At 44.9% G+C, this 21,457-nt stretch overlaps 1 protein-coding gene across 4 annotated transcripts in view; it reads right to left on the bottom strand.

Annotated features, from left to right (window-relative positions):
• The window catches only part of LOC143764880 (membrane-spanning 4-domains subfamily A member 4A-like), a 328,843-nt gene that overhangs the window by 225,023 nt on the left and 82,363 nt on the right, over positions 1-21,457 (bottom strand). The window lies entirely within an intron of this gene.

The following is a 21,457-nucleotide window of genomic DNA, read 5'->3' as shown; positions in this document are numbered from 1 at the left end:
GAAACATAATTCTTTTTGGTAGGAAGTTATAAAGGTTAAAAGTTGACCAGCGATTTCTCATTTTTTCACCAAAATTTACAAAACTATTTTTTACTGACCTTTTTTACTGACCACATTACATTTTTAGTGACTTTGAGGGGTCTATATGACAAAAAATACCCAAAAGTGAAACCATTCTAAAATGTATTTAGATGTGTGATTCCAGGTGCTTCACAAGTTTATATCGTGGAGCCGTGAAAATAAAAATAAAATCACATTTTTCACACAAAAATCTTATTTTAGCCCCAATTTTTAGTGTCATAAGGGTAACAGGAGAAAACGGAAGCAAAAATTTGACACCACAAGTGACACAATTTTGAAAACTAGACCCATCAGGGAACTTATGTAGATGTGTGGTAAGCACCCTAACGCCTTAAGCCCCAAGGGTGGTTTGCACGTTATGACCGGGCCAATTTTTACAATCCTACAATCCTGACCACTGTCTCTTATGAGGTTATAACTCTGGAACGCTTCAACGGATCCTGATGATTCTGACAATGTTTTCTTGGGACATACTGTACTTCATGATAGTGGTAAAGTTTCTTCAATAAGACTTGCGTTTATTTGTGAAAAAAATGGAAATTTGGCGAAAATGTTGAAAATTTCGCAATTTTCCAAATTTGGATTTTAATGCCCTTAAATCACAGAGATATGTCACACAAAATACTTAATAAGTAACATTTCACACATGTCTACTTTACATCAGCACAATTTTGGAACCAAAATTTTTTTTTGTTAGGGAGTTATAAGGGTTAAAAGTTGACCAGCAATTTCTCATTTGTACAACACCATTTTTTTTAGGGACCAAATCTCATTTGGAGTCATTTTGAGGGGTCTATATGATAGAAAATAACCAAGTGTGACACCATTCTATAAAAAACTGCACCCCTCAAGGTGCTCAAAACCACATTCAAGAAGTTTATTAACCCTTTAGGTGTTTCACAGGAATTTTTTGGAATGTTTAAATAAAAATTAACATTTTACTTTTTTTCACACAAAATTTACTTCAGCTCCAATTTGTTTTATTTTACCAAGGGTAACAGGAGAAAATGGACCACAAAAGTTGTTTTACAATTTGTTCTGAGTATGCCGATACCCCATATGTGGGGGTAAACCACTGTTTGGGCGCATGGCAGAGCTTGGAAGGGAAGGAGCGCTATTTGACTTTTCAATACAAAATTAACTGGAATTGAGATGGGACGCCATGTTGCATTTGGAGAGCCACCGATGTGCCTAAACATTGAAACCCCCACAAGTGACACCATTTTGGAAAGTAGATCCCCTAAGGAACTTATCTAGATGTGTGGTCAGTACTTTGACCCACCAAGTGCTTCACAGACGTTTATAAAGCAGAGCCGTAAAAATAAAAAATCATATTTTTTCACAAAAATTATCTTTTCACCCCACCCCCAATTTTTTATTTTAAAAAGGGTAAGAGAAGAAATTGGACACCAAAAGTTGTTGTGCAATTTGTCTTGAGTACGCAGATGCCCAATATGTGGGGTAAATCACTGTTTGGGGGCATGGCAGAGCTCAGAAGTGAAGGAACGCCATTTGACTTTTCAATGCAAAGTTGACTGGAATTTAGATGGGACGCCATGTTGCGTTTGGAGAGCCACTGATGTGCCTAAACATTGAAACCCCCCAAAAGTGACACAATTTTGGAAAATAGACCCCCTAAGGACCTTATCTAGATGTGTGGTGAGCACTTTGACCCACCAAGTGCTTCACAGAAGTTTATAATGCAGAGCCATAAAAATAAAAAATCATATTTTTTCACAAAAATGATCTTTTCGCCCCCAATTTTTTTCCCCAAGGGTAAGAGAAGAAATTGGACCCCAAAAGTTGTTGTGCAATTTGTCCTGAGTACGCTGATACCCAATATGTGGGGGTAAACCACTGTTTGGGCGCATGGCAGAGCTCAGAAGGGAAGGAGCGCCGTTTGACTTTTCAATGCAAAATTAACTGGAATTGAGATGGGACGCCATGTTCTGTTTAGAGACCAATGATGTTCCTAAACATTGAAAAAAAAACAAAAGTGACACAATTTGGAAAGTAGACTTCCTAAGGAACTTATCTAGATGTGTTGTGAGAGCTTTGAACCCCCAAGTGTTTCACTACAGTTTATAACTCAGAGCCGTGAAAAAAAAAAATTCCCACAAAAATTATTTTTAGCCCCCAGTTTTGTATTTTCTCAAGGGTAAGAGGGGAAATTGGACCCGAAAAGTTGTTGTTCAATTTGTCCTGAGCATGCTGATACCCCACATGTCGGAGGGAACCACCGATTGGGCACATGGCAGAGCTCGGAAGGGATGGAGCGCCATTTGGAATGCAGACTTAGATGCAATGGTCTGCAGGCATCACATTGCGTTTGCAGAGCCCCTAATGTACCTAAACAGTATAAAACACCCACAAGTGACCCCAAATTGGATAATAGACCCCCCAAGGAACTTATCTGGATGTGTTGTGAGAACTTTGAACCCCCAAGTGTTTCACTACAGTTTATAACGCAGAGCCGTGAAAATAAAAAATATTTTTTCCCACAAAAATGGTTTTTTAGCCCCCCAAATTTTTATTTTCCCAAGGGTAACAAGAGAAATTGGACCCCAAAAATAGTTGACCAATTTGTTCTGAGTACGCTGATACCCCATATGTTGGGGTAAACCCCTCTTTGGGTGCACGGGAGAGCTCGGAAGGGAAGGAGCACTGTTTTACTTTTTCAACGCAGAATTGGCTGGAATTGAGATTGGACGCCATGTCGCGTTTGGAGAGCCCTGATGTGCATAAACAGTGGAAACCCCCAATTCTAACTGAAACCCTAACCCTACCCCTAATCCTAGCCCTAACCCTAACTCTAGCCCTAACCCTAATGCTAGCCCTAGCCCTAGCCCTAACCCTTGCCCTAGCCCTAGCCCTAGCCCTAACCCTAATGGGAAAATGGAAATAAATAAAACATTTTAATTTTATTATTTTTCCCTAACTAAGGGGGTGATGAAGGGGGTTTGATTTATTATTTATAGCATTTTTTTGGGGGGGATTTTTTTTATTCCAGCCGTCACACTCTAAAAGATGCTTTTTATTGCAAAAAATAGTTTTTGCATCTCCACATTTTGAGAGCTATAATTTTTCCATATTTTGGTCCACAGAGTCATGTGAGGTCTTGTTTTTTGCGGGATGAGTTGACGTTTTTATTGGTACCAATTTCGGGCACATGACATTTTTTGATCGCTTTTTATTCTGATTTTTGTGAGGGAGAATGACCAAAAACCAGCTATTCATGAATTTCTTCTGGGGGGGGGGCGTTTATACCGTTCCACATTTGGTAAAACTGATAAAGCAGTTTTATTCTTCGAGTCAGTACAATTACAGCGATACCTCATTTATATTTTTTTTATGTTTTGGCGCTTTTATACGATAAAAACTATTTTATAGAAAAAATAATTATTTTTCAATCGCTTTATTCTGAGGACTATAACTTTTTTGTTTTTCGCTAATGATGCTGTATGGTGGCTCTTTTTTTGCGGGACAAGATGACGTTTTCAGCGCTACCATGGTTATTTATATCCGTCTTTTTTTTAATGGCGTGTTATTCCACTTTTGGTTCGGCAGTATGATAATAAAGCGTTTTTTGCATCGTTTTTTTTTTTACTCCATTCACTGAAGGGGTTAAATAGTGGACAGTTTTATAGGTGGGGTCGTTACGGACGCAGCGATACTAAATATCTGTACTTTTATTGTTTTTTTATTATTATTTAGATAAAGAAATGTATTTATGGGAACAATAGTTTTTTTTTTTTCTTTATTATGAATTTTATTTTATTTTTTACACATGTGAACATTTTTTTTTTACTTTATAACATTGCCCCGGGGAGGGGGGCTAGGGGCATAATTTTATAGGGTCAGATCGCTGACCTGACACTTTGCAGAGCACTGTGTCAGATCTGCGATCTGACATGCAGGGCTGCAGGCTTACCAGCGCTTGCTCTGAGCAGGCGCTTGGTAAGCCACCTCCCTGCAGGACTCGGATGTAGCCCCACGGCCATTTTGGATCTGGGGCCTGCAGGGAGGAAACGCTCGGTACAAGGTGAGCAAATCGCCTTGTACCGAGGGTCTCAGGGAAGCATGCAGGGAGCCCCCTCCCTGCCTGATGCTTCCCTATACCACCGGAACACTGCAATCATCTTTGATCATACTGTACCGGGGGTTATTGTGCCGGGGGCGGTCCGTGACCGCTCCTGGCACACAGTGCCGGATGTCAGCTGCGATAGTCAGCTGACACCCGGTCGCGATCGGCTGCGCCCCCCGTGAGGGCGGCCAATCGCTATGACGTACTATCCCGTCCCTGGGAATTAAGTCCCAGTTCACCTTGATGGGATAGTACGTCATATGGGATTAAGGGGTAAAACCCCCACATGCTTCAAAGACGTTTATAACATTGAGCCGTGAAAATTTAAAAAAATCTAATTTTTCTCACAAAAATGTCTTTCTAGCCACAAATTAGGCATTTTCATAAGGGTAACAGGAGAAATTGCACATTACAAATTGTTGTGCAATTTCTCCTGAGTAGGCTCCTGAGTAGGCTGATACCCAATATGTGTAGAAAAACTACTGTTTGTGCGCACAGCAGGGCTTGGAAGGGAATTGACTTTTTGAAAGTAAAATGTGCTGGAATAATTAGTAGATGCTATGTCGCATTTGGAGAGCCTCTGATGTGCTTAAATAGTAGAAACTCCAAACAAGTGACCCCATTTTGGAAACTAGACCCCTTAAAGAATGTATCTAGATGTGTGGTTCCAGGTGCTTCACAAGTTTATATCGTGGAGCCGTGAAAATAAAAAAAAATCACATTTTTCACACACAAATTTTATCTTAGCCCCAATTTTTTAATGTTTCAAGGGTAACAGAAGACAGCGGAAGCACAAATTTGTTGTGCAATTTCTCCTGAGTACGCCCATACTCCATATGTGGTCGCAAACTACTATTGAGGCAAGTGCAAAGCTCAGAAGGAAATCAGTGCAATATTGGAGTTCAGATTTTGCTGGACTGGTTTGAGGGTGCCATGTCACATTAGCAGAGTCCCTGAGGTGCCAGAACAGCAGAACCTCCCATTTTACAAACTGCACCTCTCAATGAATTCATCTAGGGGTGCAGTGATCATAATGACACAACAGGTGGATCCCAGAATTTTATACTATTGGGCAGTAAAGAAAAAATAGTTACATTTTTAGCACCAAAATTTTGTTTTAGCCTCAGATTTGACATTTGCACAGTGGAAATGGATAAAAATGGCACCAAAATTTGTCCCACAATTTTTGCTGAATGTAGAAAGACCCTATACATGGCTATACAGTACTGCTTAGCCACACGGCGAAACTTGGGATGGACGAATGGAGCGCTATTTGCCTCCTGGAGTGCAGATTTTCCTATAATAGTTTGCGGATTCCAAATACAGAGCCCCCAAGTGCTAGAAGATCAGAATCCCCCCACTCAAGTGACCCCATTTTGTAAATTATACTCCTTTGGGAAATTATCTACAGGTGTAGTGCCGATTTTGACTCCAATAATGTATTCCAGAAACAAGCAGCAGTAGATGTTGCTGAGTGTAAATTTTAAATTGCTGCTGTAGTGACCAGTATGTTGGAGTGACCAGTACATTGTGCCCAGCTCGTGCTTCTGGAGACATGCACCCCATAAATTAAGTGGGCTCTCATTTTTACAGGAATGAAACATTTGTTGGACGATAAATGTGGTTTAGGCACATTGTGCGGCTCAGAAAGGAGGGGGCATTGGGATTGGGAGCGTAGAGTTTGCTGGATTTCTTTTGGGGCAAGGAGCCATAGCACTTTTCCAGAGCCTTTTTGCTACCAGTAATGTAGAAGCTCCTATATTTTTACTGACAGATGATCGACCTGAGTGGGGACTTGCTTTTTTTGTGGATTGATTTGAAGCTTTTGTTAGGAACATTTTACATAAAGTTTAGGATCACATTTAGTGTTCTTTGTGTGGCATTTCCTGAACAAGGGGTCACTGAGACCTCCGAAACGCATAGAATAAACCACCATTACTATCTTATCAAGTTTGAAATTGTGTTGTTGCGGCAGCGCAGAACATATCCACATATCTCCTATACACTGCAATTTATATGACCCAAGCATTCCTTTCTTTTGCGTTTCTCATCCAGACAAGGGGTGAATGGTCCATTACCAAACTAAACTGACGCCCGAGCAAATAGTAGCCTAGGGACTCCAAGTCCCACTTAATCGCCAAGCACTCCTTCTCCACTACTCTATAATGTTTCTCCACCGGGGTCATTTTCCTGCTCAAGTAGGTGACTGAATGCTCATCCCCATTCATCTCTTGCGACACCACCGCTCCCAGACCTACCTCTGAGGCATCTGTCTGCACGATAATCGTTTCCTTGAAGTTGGGGCTAATGAGGACCGGCTGTCCACACAACGCCGACTTCAAGGACAGGAATGCTTCCTCCGCTTGAGGATTCCAGTGGACCATAACTGACTTCTTACCTTTAAACAGGAAAGTTAGGAGTGATGATTTCCCTGCAAAATTGGGTATAAACTGGCAATATGCCGAGAAACGCCCTTACCTGTCTGGTACTCAGTGGCTTGGGCCAGTTTTGGATGGCCTCGATCTTGTTTACTTGGGGGTTGATAACGCCGCAGCCGATCACGTAACCTAAGTAGCTGGCTTCCATGAGTTCTATTGCACATTTCTTTGGCTTTCCTTCGGGCTTCTGGGACTTGGTACGGTTTCATCCGTACCCTTACCCGGGGCTCAGTGACAGCATCATGTTGCATCGCAGAAGCCTGCCCTGGCAGCTCTGAGAATACATCTATATTCCGCTGCACCAGAGCTCGAGCCTCCCGCTGCTGCTGTTTGGTGAGAGGATCATTTATTTTAACCTGAGCCCCAGCTGTGTCCTTGGCCGGTGTCAGAGGGATCCCCATTAGTATGACCGGAGTCGCTTCCGTGACAAAACATTCCAGGTCTTTCCAGGCTTTTAGCAGGTTGATATGGTATAGTTGCTCGAGTTTCCTTTTTCCGGGTTGGTGCACCCTATAATTCACTTTTAAAACCTTCCCCCGTATCTCGTAAGGCCCTTGCAACTTGGCCATGAGCTTACTCTGTGGGGTGTGCACTAGTACCAACACCCGGTCCCCTTCTTTAAAGGTCCTGACCGTGGCTCTTTTATTGTACGTGTGGCTCTGCACGACCTGGGCATCCATTAGATGCTCTTTTACTATGGACCGTACTGCCACAATCCGGTCCTGCATGCTCGCCACGTGCTCTATTACGCTCCGATGCAGAGTTGGCTCCTGTTCCCACATCTCCTTAGCTACGTCGAGCAGTCCCCTCGGATGCCTGCCACACAATAGCTCAAGCTAAGAAAAACCTGTGGATGGCAATGGTACCCCACGGATAGCGAACATCAGATAGGGAAATAACATGTCCCAATTAGTGTTGAGCATTCCGATACCGCAAGTATCGGGTATCGGCCGATACTTGCGGGTATCGGAATTCCGATACCGAGATCCGATACTTTTGTGGTATCGGGTATCGGTATCGAAACAACATTAATGTGTAAAACAAAGAATTAAAATAAAAAATATTGCTATACTCACCTCTCCGACGCAGCCTGGACCTTACCGAGGGAACCGGGAGCCTTCTTTGCTTAAAATGCGCGCTTTTACTTCCTTCTGCGACGTCACGGCTTCTGATTGGTCACGTGCCGCCCATGTGGCCGCGACGCGACCAATCACAGCAAGCCGTGACGTAATTTTCAGGTCCTCAATGCCTAATTCTAGGCATTCAGGATTTTAAAATTATGATCCGGCTTGTGATTGGTCGCGTCGCGGTCACATGGGCAACGCGACCAATCACAAGCCGTGACGTCACGGGAGGCAGGAAACGCGCGCATTTTTAAAATTACGTCACGGCTTGTGATTGGTTGCGTGCCGCCCATGTGACCGCGATGCGACCAATCACAGCAAGCCGTGACGTAATTTCAGGTCCTGATGCCTATTTCTGCATTCAATCGTGACGTAATTTTAAAAATGCGCGCGTTTCCTGCCTCCCGTGACGTCACGGCTTGTGATTGGTCGCGTCGCCCATGTGACCGCGACGCGACCAATCACAAGCCGGATCGTAATTTTAAAATCCTGAATGCCTAGAATTAGGCATTGAGGACCTGAAAATTACGTCACGGCTTGCTGTGATTGGTCGCGTCGCGGCCACATGGGCGGCACGCGACCAATCAGAAGCCGTGACGTCGCGGAAGGAAGTAAAAGCGCGCATTTTAAGCAAAGAAGGCTCCCGGTTCCCTCGGTGAGGTCCAGGCTGCGTCGGAGAGGTGAGTATAGCAATATTTTTTATTTTAATTCTTTATTTTACACATTAATATGGATCCCAGGGCCTGAAGGAGAGTTTCCTCTCCTTCAGACCCTGGGAACCATCAGGAATACCGTCCGATACTTGAGTCCCATTGACTTGTATTGGTATCGGCTATCGGTATCGGATTAGATCCGATACTTTGCCGGTATCGGCCGATACTTTCCGATACCGATACTTTCAAGTATCGGACGGTATCGCTCAACACTAGTCCCAATCCATCCCATCGTTGGCTACCACCTTCTTGAGCATGGCTTTGAGGGTCTTGTTAAACCTCTCCACCAACCCATTGGTTTGTGGGTGGTACACAGACGTGCGAAGCTGTTTGATCCGGAGCAGCTTGCACAGCTCCTTTGTCACCTTGAACATAAAATGAGTCCCCTGATCCATAAGGATCTCTTTTGGTAGCCCAAGATGACAAAATATGGCAAATAGCTCGCCGGCTAATAGTTTTGCCATGGTGTGGCGGGGAGGTATCGCCTCTGGGTACAGTGTGGCGTAGTCAACTATGACCAAGATATGTTGATGGCTACAGGTGCTTTTCACGATAGGCCCTACCAGATGCATTGCTATCCGCTCAAAGGGTACTTCGATGATGGGCAGAGGTACCAATGGACTCCGGTAGTTTGCGGTGGGTGAGGATAGTTGGCACTCTGGACACGTTTTACAGTACCTCTGGACCTCTGCATAGACCCCAGGCCCAAAAAAATGCTGCAGTATCTGCTTCTGTGTCTTTTTGGCTCAAGTGCCCTCGCAGCATGTGGTTGTGAGCCATGTCGAGCACCGCCTGATCGTAGGATTGGGGCACCACCAGGTGTTTCACCACCTCATCCCGGATTTTATCCACCCTGTATAACAGCTCCTGGTGTATAACCAGGTTGGGAAAAACTGTCTAAACACCCAGTTGCTGAGCAACTCCAATAATCTCTACCACCCATTCTCAGGTTCAGGCCAAGGTGGGATCCTGGAGCTGAGCTGTCCCAAACTTACCAAGGGACACCTCCAGCTCGGATCAGTGGGGTCTCCTTGACCTCTCCTGCCAGTACCTCTAGGGGAAACTTATTAGGGTTACACTGTGTCCCTACTTTGGCGACCCCTACGACAGGTATCCCTGACTCGGGACCTTCGGGTTCCACACCTGGAATAACATTTACCTTTGGGAGGGTTAACTCTGGTCTCCCAAAGGGGCTAGAATATTGGCAAGTCTCTTCCCAACACAGTCCCATATGGAAGGATCTTCATCACTCCCACCACATGTTTGATTTCTCCACATGGTGTGGAAAAAGTAACTACTGCCATCAGATACTCTCAGAGTTCCCCATGGATACATACCACCCCCACTTTACGTCCATTGGGGTTGTCCCCGACAAAAACAGACCCATGAATCAGAGTCACTAAGCTTCCTGAGTCCACGAAAGCCTCCGACTGGTACCCATTGATGAGTATCTGGCACAGTTCGGGATTGCTGCTGGCGGTGCCTGTAGTGACAGTGAAGATGGGCTGGCCATACATAGACACTCAGCCAGTGTGCCCACAGTCCATGGGTTCAGTTATTGTTAAGGTCTCAGATAGGAGCCAGGTTTTTCACCAGCAGCAGTAAGTCATATGCCTGAGACCTGGCGGGATGAGACTTCGCAAAGGACCACTGATACATCCGCTGAGCCCGCACATAGATATTAATCCCCAGTCTGGCAAGGATCTCACCTCTCAGCTTCTTGTAGTCCAAAGCATCATCCCGAATGAGGTCTAGGTAGGCCTTCTGGGCATCTCTCATCAGGAAGGGGGCCACCACTTCCGCCTACTGGGTCACCGGCAAGCTTTCCCGCTTGGCAGTGTGTTGGAAGACGGTGAGAAAGGCCTCCATGCTGTCCTCAGGACTAATCTTCCTCAGCGCTGACTGGACTTTGTATCGAGCCACTGACCAGAACGTGGTCTATGAAAATTGTACATTTACACTGAAGGCATCAAAACTATGAATTAACACATGTGGAATTATATACTTAAGAAAAAAGTGTGAAACAACTGAAATTATGTCTTATATTCTAGGTTCTTCAAAGTAGCCACCTTTTGCTTTGATGACTGCTTTGCACACTCTTGGCATTCTCTTAATGAGCTTCAAGTGGTAGTCACTGGGAATGCTCTTCCAACAATCTTGAAGGAGTTCCCAGAGATGCTTAGCACTTGTTGGCCCTTTTGCCTTCACTCTGTGGTCCAGCTCACCCCAAACCATCTTGATTGAGTTCAGGTCTGGTGACTGTGGAGGCCAGGTCGTCTGGCGTAGCACCCCATCACTCTCCTTCTTGGTCAAATAGCCCTTACACAGCCTGGAGGTGTGTTTAGGGTCATTGTCCTGTTGAAAAATAAATGATGGTCCAACTAAACACAAACCGGATGGAATAGCATGCCGCTGCAAGATGCTGTGGTAGCCATGCTGGATTAGTATGCCTTACATTTTGAATAAATCCCCAACAGTGTCACCAGCAAAGCACCCCCACACCATCACACCTCCTCCTCCATGCTTCACGGTGGGAACCAGGCATGTAGAGTCCATCCGTTCACCTTTTCTGCGTCGCACAAAGACACGGTGGTTGGAACCAAAGATCTCAAATTTGGACTCATCAGACCAAAGCACAGATTTCCACTGGTATAATGTCCATTTCTTGTGTTCTTTAGCCCAAACAAGTCTCTTCTGCTTGTTGCCTGTCCTTAGCAGTGGTTTCCTAGCAGCTATTTTACCAAGAAGACCTGCTGCACAAAGTCTCCTCTTAACAGTTGTTGTAGAGATGTGTCTGCTGCTAGAACTCTGTGTGGCATTGACCTGGTCTCTAATCTGAGCTGCTGTTAACCTGTGATTTCTGAGGCTGGTAACTCGGATAAACTTATGCTCAGAAGCAGAAGGTGACTCTTGGTCTTCCTTTCCTGGGGCGGTCTTCATGTGAGCCAGTTTCTTTGTAGCACTTGATGGTTTTTGCCACTGCACTTGGGGACACTTTCAAAGTTTTCCCAATTTTTCGGACTGACTGACCTTCATTTCTTGAAGTACTGATAACCACTCGTTTTTCTTTACTTAGCTGCTTTTTTCTTGCGATAATACAAACTCTAAGGCCGGCGTCACACTAGCGAGTTTTACGGACGTAAGAGCGCAGAAAATACGTCCGTAAAACTCGCTAAGCAAACGGCACAATTATTCTCAATGGGTCTGGTCCTATCAGCCGTATATTACGGATCTGTATTATACGGCTTTCTACGGCCGTACAAAATCGCAGCATGCTGCGTTTGTCAGCGTATTGCGCCAAAAATACGCCAATGAAAGTCTATGGGGGTGAGAAAAATACGGATTCCACACGGACCAGCAGTGTGACTTGCGAGAAATACGCAGCGGTGTTATTGAAAAGCCGGTAATTCAATTGCCGGCTTTTCATTTCTCCTTCCCAAACCCAACATGATATGAGACATGGTTTACATACAGTAAACCATCTCATATCCCCTTTTTTTTTTGCATATTCCACACTACTAATGTTAGTAGTGTGTATGTGCAAAATTTGGTTGCTGTAGCTGCTAAAATAAAGGGTTAAATGGCGGAAAAAATTGGCGTGGGCTCCCGCGCAATTTTCTCCGCCAGAATGGTAAAGCCAGTGACTGAGGGCAGATATTAATAGCCTAGAGAGGGTCCATGGTTATTGGCCCCCCTGGCTACAAACATCTGCCCCCAGCCACCCCAGAAAAGGCACATCTGGAAGATGCGCCTATTCTGGCACTTGGCCACTCTCTTCCCACTCCCGTGTAGCGGTGGGATATGGGGTAATGAAGGGTTAATGCCACCTTGCTATTGTAAGGTGACATTAAGCCAGGTTAATAATGGAGAGGCGTCAATTATGACACCTATCCATTATTAATCCAATTGTATGAAAGGGTTAAAAAACACACACACACATTATTAAAAATTATTTTAATGAAATAAGCACACCGGTTGTTTTAATATTTTATTGCTCTCTCAATCCACCTGAAGACCCTCGCTTGGCAAAATAATAAACCCACAATATACATACCATCCGAGGATCTGTCAGGTCCCACAATGTAAATCCTTCTGAAGGGGTTAAATCAATTTACAGGCAGGAGCTGTGCTAAAGCACTCGCTCGTGCCTGTAATCCCCGGGTGCTGAAAGGAAAGCTGGGTGATCTGTACTTACATTGAGTCGCGGTGAGGCGCCCTCTGCTGGATGTCGTCATGAACTGGAGCCTTGGAAAAGTTCCCACGCTCGAGTTCATATGAGTTCATCCACCAGAGGGCACCTCACCGCAACTCAATGTAAGTACAGATCATCCTGCTTTCCTTTCAGCACCCGGGGTTTACAGGTACGAGCGAGTGCTTTAGCGCAGCTCCTGCCTGTAAATTGATTGTAAATTTGCATTTTGTACTATGTACCCTTCAGGATATTATGCATTTGTACCTAATGATGTTTTCTTTTAATTTCTTTTAGAATCGTTAATGTCACGTCACACACTGGGCACTTGTGGCACCACCTATGGTAGAGTATACACGCGCTGCTATCCTCTTAGGGATTTTACGTGTACCATGCCATCTGTTATGGTTCTCAATGGCAAGAGAACATAGCCCAGCATACATAGGAACTAGCTCTTGGAAGGATGGAAACTTAAACTGACCATGAACTAAACCTGCCGCACAACAAACAGTAGCCGGGTAGCGTAGCCTGCGTTTTATCCCTAGACGCCCAGCGCCGGCCGGAGGACTAACTAATCCTGGCAGAGGAAAATATAGTCCTGGCTCACCTCTAGAGAAATTTCCCCGAAAGGCAGACAGAGGCCCCCACATATATTGGCGGTGATTTAAGATGAAAATGACAAACGTAGTATGAAAATAGGTTTAGCAAAATCGAGGTCCGCTTACTAGATAGCAGGAAGACAGAAAGGGTACTTTCATGGTCAGCTGAAAACCCTATCAATACACCATCCTGAAATTACTTTAAGACTCTAGTATTAACTCATAACATCAGAGTGGCAATTTCAGATCACAAGAGCTTTCCAGACACAGAAACGAAACTGCAGCTGTGAACTGGAACAAAATGCAAAAAACAAACAAGGACAAAAGTCCGACTTAGCTGGAAGTTGTCTGGTAGCAGGAACATGCACAGAAAGGCTTCTGATTACAATGTTGACCGGCATGGAAGTGACAGAGGAGCAAGGTTAAATAGCGACTCCCACATCCTGATGGGAACAGGTGAACAGAGGGGATGATGCACACAAGTTCTATTCCACCAGTGGCCACCGGGGGAGCCCAAAATCCAATTTCACAACAGTACCCCCCCCTCAAGGAGGGGGCACCGAACCCTCACCAGAACCACCAGGGCGATCAGGATGAGCCCTATGAAAGGCACGGACCAGATCAGAGGCATGAACATCAGAGGCAGTCACCCAAGAATTATCCTCCTGACCGTATCCCTTCCATTTGACCAGATACTGGAGTTTCCGTCTGGAAACACGGGAGTCCAAGATTTTTTCCACAACGTACTCCAACTCGCCCTCAACCAACACCGGAGCAGGAGGCTCAACGGAAGGCACAACCGGTACCTCATACCTGCGCAACAATGACCGATGAAAAACATTATGAATAGAAAAAGATGCAGGGAGGTCCAAACGGAAGGACACAGGGTTAAGAATCTCCAATATCTTGTACGGGCCAATGAACCAAGGCTTAAACTTAGGAGAAGAAACCCTCATAGGGACAAAACGAGAAGACAACCACACCAAGTCCCCGACACAAAGCCGAGGACCAACCCGACGCTGGCGGTTGGCAAAAAGCTGAGTCTTCTCCTGGGACAACTTCAAATTGTCCACCACCTGCCCCCAAATCTGATGCAACCTCTCCACCACAGCATCCACTCCAGGACAATCCGAAGATTCCACCTGACCGGAGGAAAATCGAGGATGAAACCCCGAATTACAGAAAAAAGGAGACACCAAGGTGGCAGAGCTGGCCCGATTATTGAGGGCAAACTCCGCTAAAGGCAAAAAAGCAACCCAATCATCCTGATCTGCAGACACAAAACACCTCAAATATGTCTCCAAAGTCTGATTCGTCCGCTCGGTCTGGCCATTAGTCTGAGGATGGAAAGCAGACGAGAAAGACAAATCTATGCCCATCCTAGCACAGAATGCCCGCCAAAATCTAGACACGAATTGGGTTCCTCTGTCAGAAACGATATTCTCCGGAATACCATGCAAACGAACCACATTTTGAAAAAACAGAGGAACCAACTCGGAAGAAGAAGGCAACTTAGGCAGGGGAACCAAATGGACCATCTTAGAGAAACGGTCACACACCACCCAGATGACAGACATCTTCTGAGAAACAGGAAGATCCGAAATAAAATCCATCGAGATGTGCGTCCAAGGCCTCTTCGGGATAGGCAAGGGCAACAACAATCCACTAGCCCGAGAACAACAAGGCTTGGCCCGAGCACAAACGTCACAAGACTGCACAAAGCTTCGTACATCTCGTGACAGGGAAGGCCACCAGAAGGACCTTGCCACCAAATCCCTGGTACCAAAGATTCCAGGATGACCTGCCGACGCAGAAGAATGAACCTCAGAAATGACTTTACTGGTCCAATCATCAGGAACAAACAGTCTACCAGGTGGGCAACGATCAGGTCTATCCGCCTGAAAATCCTGCAAGGCCCGCCGCAGGTCTGGAGAAACGGCAGACAATATCACTCCATCCTTAAGGATACCTGTAGGTTCAGAATTACCAGGGGAGTCAGGCTCAAAACTCCTAGAAAGGGCATCCGCCTTAACATTCTTAGAACCCGGTAGGTATGACACCACAAAATTAAACCGAGAGAAAAACAACGACCAGCGCGCCTGTCTAGGATTCAGGCGTCTGGCGGACTCAAGATAAATTAAATTTTTGTGGTCGGTCAATACCACCACCTGATGTCTAGCCCCCTCAAGCCAATGACGCCACTCCTCAAAAGCCCACTTCATGGCCAAAAGCTCCCGATTCCCAATATCATAATTCCGCTCGGCGGGCGAAAATTTACGAGAAAAAAAAGCACAAGGTTTCATCACGGAGCAGTCGGAACTTCTTTGCGACAAAACCGCCCCAGCTCCGATTTCAGAAGCGTCGACCTCAACCTGAAAAGGAAGAGCAACATCAGGCTGACGCAACACAGGGGCGGAAGAAAAGCGGCGCTTAAGCTCCCGAAAGGCCTCCACAGCAGCAGGGGACCAATCAGCAACATCAGCACCCTTCTTAGTCAAATCAGTCAATGGTTTAACAACATCAGAAAAACCAGCAATAAATCGACGATAAAAGTTAGCAAAGCCCAAAAATTTCTGAAGACTCTTAAGAGAAGAGGGTTGCGTCCAATCACAAATAGCCCGAACCTTGACAGGATCCATCTCGATGGAAGAGGGGGAAAAAATGTATCCCAAGAAGGAAATCTTTTGAACCCCAAAAACGCACCCTTCACACACAAGGAATTAGACCGCAAAACCTGAAAAACCCTCCTGACCTGCTGGACATGAGAGTCCCAGTCATCCGAAAAAATCAGAATATCATCCAGATACACGATCATAAATTTATCCAAATAATCACGGAAAATGTCATGCATAAAGGACTGAAAGACTGAAGGGGCATTTGAAAGGCCAAAAGGCATCACCAAATACTCAAAGTGGCCCTCGGGCGTATTAAATGCGGTTTTCCACTCATCCCCCTGCTTAATTCGCACCAAATTATACGCCCCACGGAGATCTATCTTAGAGAACCACTTGGCCCCCTTTATGCGAGCAAACAAATCAGTCAGCAGTGGCAACGGATATTGATATTTAACAGTGATTTTATTCAAAAGCCGATAATCAATACACGGCCTCAAAGAGCCATCTTTCTTAGACACAAAGAAAAAACCGGCTCCTAAGGGAGATGACGAAGGACGAATATGTCCCTTTTCCAAGGACTCCTTTATATATTCTCGCATAGCAGCATGTTCAGGCACAGACAGATTAAATAAACGACCCTTAGGGTATTTACTACCCGGAATCAAATCTATGGCACAATCGCACTCCCAGTGCGGAGGTAATGAACCAAGCTTAGGTTCTTCAAAAACGTCACGATAGTCAGACAAGAATTCAGGAATCTCAGAGGGAATAGATGACGAAATGGAAACCAAAGGTACGTCCCCATGCATCCCCTTACATCCCCAGCTTAACACAGACATAGCGTTCCAGTCGAGGACTGGGTTATGAGATTGCAGCCATGGCAATCCAAGCACCAACACATCATGTAGATTATACAGCACAAGAAAGCGAATAATCTCCTGATGATCCGGATTAATTCGCATAGTTACTTGTGTCCAGTATTGTGGTTTATTACTAGCCAATGGGGTGGAGTCAATCCCCTTCAGAGGTATAGGAGTTTCAAGAGGCTCTAAATCATACCCACAGCGTTTGGCAAAGGACCAATCCATAAGACTCAAAGCGGCGCCAGAGTCGACATAGGCATCCGCGGTAATAGATGATAAAGAACAAATCAGGGTCACAGATAGAATAAACTTAGACTGAAAAGTGCCAATTGAAACTGACTTATCAAGCTTCTTAGTACGCTTAGAGCATGCTGATATAACATGAGTTGAATCACCACAATAAAAGCACAACCCATTTTTTCGTCTAAAATTCTGCCGTTCGCTTCTGGACAGAATTCTATCACATTGCATATTCTCTGGCGTCTTCTCAGTAGACACCGCCAAATGGTGCACAGGTTTGCGCTCCCGCAGACGTCTATCGATCTGGATAGCCATTGTCATGGACTCATTCAGACCCGCAGGCACAGGGAACCCCACCATAACATCCTTAACGGCATCAGAGAGACCCTCTCTGAAATTCGCCGCCAGGGCGCACTCATTCCACTGAGTAAGCACAGACCATTTACGGAATTTTTGGCAGTATATTTCAACTTCATCTTGCCCCTGAGATAGGGACATCAAGGCTTTTTCCGCCTGAAGCTCTAAATGAGGTTCCTCATAAAGCAACCCCAAGGCCAGAAAAAACGCATCCACATTGAGCAACGCAGGATCCCCTGGAGCCAATGCAAAAGCCCAATCTTGAGGGTCGCCCCGGAGTAAGGAAATCACAATCCTGACCTGCTGAGCAGGATCTCCAGCAGAGCGAGATTTCAGGGACAAAAACAACTTGCAATTATTTTTGAAATTTTGAAAGCAAGATCTATTCCCCGAGAAAAATTCAGGCAAAGGAATTCTAGGTTCAGATATAGGAACATGAACAACAAAATCTTGTAAATTTTGAACTTTCGTGGTGAGATTATTCAAACCTGCAGCTAAACTCTGAATATCCATTTTAAACAGGTGAACACAGAGCCATTCCAGGATTAGAAGGAGAGAGAGAGAGAGGAAGGCTGCAATATAGGCAGACTTGCAAGTGATTCAATTGAAAGCACACTCAGAACTGAAGGAAAAAAAAAAAAAAAAATTTTTCAGCAGACTTCTTTTTTCTCTCCTTTTTCTGCCAATTAATTTAACCCTTTAAGGCCGGTCAAACTGTTATGGTTCTCAATGGCAAGAGAACATAGCCCAGCATACATAGGAACTAGCTCTTGGAAGGATGGAAACTTAAACTGACCATGAACTAAACCTGCCGCACAACAAACAGTAGCCGGGTAGCGTAGCCTGCGTTTTATCCCTAGACGCCCAGCGCCGGCCGGAGGACTAACTAATCCTGGCAGAGGAAAATATAGTCCTGGCTCACCTCTAGAGAAATTTCCCCGAAAGGCAGACAGAGGCCCCCACATATATTGGCGGTGATTTAAGATGAAAATGACAAACGTAGTATGAAAATAGGTTTAGCAAAATCGAGGTCCGCTTACTAGATAGCAGGAAGACAGAAAGGGTACTTTCATGGTCAGCTGAAAACCCTATCAATACACCATCCTGAAATTACTTTAAGACTCTAGTATTAACTCATAACATCAGAGTGGCAATTTCAGATCACAAGAGCTTTCCAGACACAGAAACGAAACTGCAGCTGTGAACTGGAACAAAATGCAAAAAACAAACAAGGACAAAAGTCCGACTTAGCTGGAAGTTGTCTGGTAGCAGGAACATGCACAGAAAGGCTTCTGATTACAATGTTGACCGGCATGGAAGTGACAGAGGAGCAAGGTTAAATAGCGACTCCCACATCCTGATGGGAACAGGTGAACAGAGGGGATGATGCACACAAGTTCTATTCCACCAGTGGCCACCGGGGGAGCCCAAAATCCAATTTCACAACAGCCATCACTTTGCAGTCACCTACATGCCACTAGATTTGGCTTCCAGATTATAGTCCAGTGTATCAATTTGTTACTTGCTGCTGTCCACCATAGTGTCAATACCTCTTATCTATCACACTATCGTACGTTATCTGCAGCCCTCTCCCTTCTCTGTGTTCATACAGCATCCACGCATGCGCAGCCCAACACAGCGTTCACTCCTGGCCCTTAACACTCCATGAGCTCTGCGCAAGCGCGGCTCTGATTGCCGCGATCACATGACCCATGATGCGGCGGGTCACATGACCTGCTTCCAGGGCGCACTTATACCCGGAAGTACCGCTGGCATACAGCGGCTCCTGGCTACACAGGCTCCACAGCGCTTCCTGGACCTGGACGTATCAGGTAAAAAATAGGGCTTTAGGCACCACAGTCGATCTCCTTATGCACAATATTAAGGGATGTCTCCCACTGTGCATTTTTCTTTTAGCGCCAGTTCTCTTCAGCGGGGCTCTCGCCTCCCCAGTGCGCCCTACCTCAGTATACCTCCCAGGATTTTCCAGGTAACCAGTTTAATCTCTCCATGCTTATTGCATTATTCCCTCTCTCGGTTTCTCTGTGAGTAGTAACCATCTGCCCTCATCATACATTCCAGGTCTACTCACCCGGTTACACTTGAGCGCAGGCCACTTGGGCCCATACATTGCGCTGCCCTGCTTCCAGGTACCATACATCAATTTAGGGGCATGCTTTGATTACTATTACTCATACTGTGGTAGCAGCACTCCAGTACTGGACACCATCCTTTCATCTGGTCTGCCTTTTATACATGATGGCTTTGTTACATAATTTTGGCTGGTATACGTTGATAGATTTATTTTCAGTGGCCCTCCCGTGATCATTCTTCCTTTTTTAACTCACGATTTCACATTTTCTTTATAGGTGCTCACTGTGCACCTCTGTTCCCAACGCCACGACTAAGCACTCGGCAATACCTGCTACTCAGTATCCTTTGGGGGCATTGCGGTTCAATTATGTGTGTTTTTTTCGGATAACCTTAGTATATAATCATGTCAAACCTTTTGTTCTTTTTTCTTATCCACGCTCACAGCTTTCATTTTAGCTTGAGAACTCTACGACTCACGGAGCATGTCTGGATTCGTCCCGACCGTCACGGTTGTCACCTTTCGTTTCCATATGATACATTTATATTTTCTCAAACAGTATCCATTGGATTCTTATTCGTTTTACTTGTGTGCATATACTGGTCTCTTGTATGTGATCTAAATTGTATAACATGTGGTTTTTCTATAAATTATGTATTTCAGTTTCATATGAGATGTTTCTGATGAAGGTCTTGTGACCGAAAACGTTTAAATCATTAATCATTGAACTGGTTGCACTAATAAACGAAAGAGTTATTTTCATCTTGCAAAAAGAACTTCTGAGTGCCAAGTTATTATTCATTCATGTCTCATATCATGTCGGGTTTGGGAAGGAGAAATGAGAAGCCGGCAATTGAATTACCGGCTTTTCACATATATCGCGCCGAATTAAATATAAATACAGAATATATACTGTATATATGTGTCTCAATGACATATATATATATATATACTGTATATATGTTTTAACGGACATTTGAGCACATAAATCCATTAGATGTCGGTTTTGCAAGCCTGCGAAAAAATATCGCAGTACGGATGCCATACGGATTACATACGGAGGATGCCATGCGCAAAATACGCTGACACACCCTGCCTACGGAGGACATACGGACCACTATTTTGGGAACATTTCTCCGTATTACGGCCGTATTATGGCCGTAAAAAACGGACCGTATTGTCTTACGCTGAGTGTGACGCCGGCCTAACAGTCTATTCAGTAGGACTATCAGCTGTGTATCCACCAGACTTCTGCACAACACAACTGATGGTCCCAACAGCATTTATAAGGCAAGAAATCCCACTTATTAAACCTGACAGGGAACACATGTGAAGTGAAAATCATTCCCGGTGACTGCCTCTTTAAGCTCATCAGGAGAATGCCAAGAGTGTGCAAAGCAGTCATCAAAGCTAAAGGTGGCCACTTTGAAGAACCTAGAATATAAGACATAATTTCAGTTGTTTCACACTTTTTTGTTAAGTGTATAATTCCACATGTGTTAATTCATAGTTTTGATGCCTTCAGTGTGAATGTACAATTTTCACAGTCATGAAAATACAGAAAAATCTTTAAATGAGAAGGTGTGTCCAAACTTTTGGTCTGTACTGTAGCTCCTGCTACCGTTGCTGCTGCTCCTACTGCTACGACTGACACTGCATCTGCTGCTGCTCATATCGCCATTGCTGAGCGAGGACCAACTGCTTCAAAAGCTCCTCCATCTTGTCAGCACTGCAGGCTTGACCTGTAGTGATGCTGGCTTAATTATTGACATGCAGCATGCTTTGGGTATGTCATGCTTCAGTTCACACTGTTCGCATTCTCCAACCATATGTAGTGCAGCAGTGTCCACACTGTGCAGTGATGAGGCAGTGACCCAGGAAAAGTTCAAAGTACATGCCATGTATGCTGAGGGTGCCAGACCTTTTGGTTTCGCTTGGCCCTGTGTAGTGCTCTGCAGAGCCTTCTGATCTGCCTGCTTGCAAGACCAAAACTGACACATCCCACTCTCTGCTGCAGGGGTTTTTACAAAAGAGTCTGTGGGCATCGGCCACATGGAAAACC

The sequence above is a fragment of the Ranitomeya variabilis genome, chromosome 4 (assembly GCF_051348905.1).
Source record: "Ranitomeya variabilis isolate aRanVar5 chromosome 4, aRanVar5.hap1, whole genome shotgun sequence".
In the NCBI taxonomy this organism is placed as follows: domain Eukaryota; kingdom Metazoa; phylum Chordata; class Amphibia; order Anura; family Dendrobatidae; genus Ranitomeya; species Ranitomeya variabilis.
The sequence above is the reverse complement of the archived record's forward strand: the minus strand, read 5'-3'. Positions and strand labels throughout refer to the sequence as shown.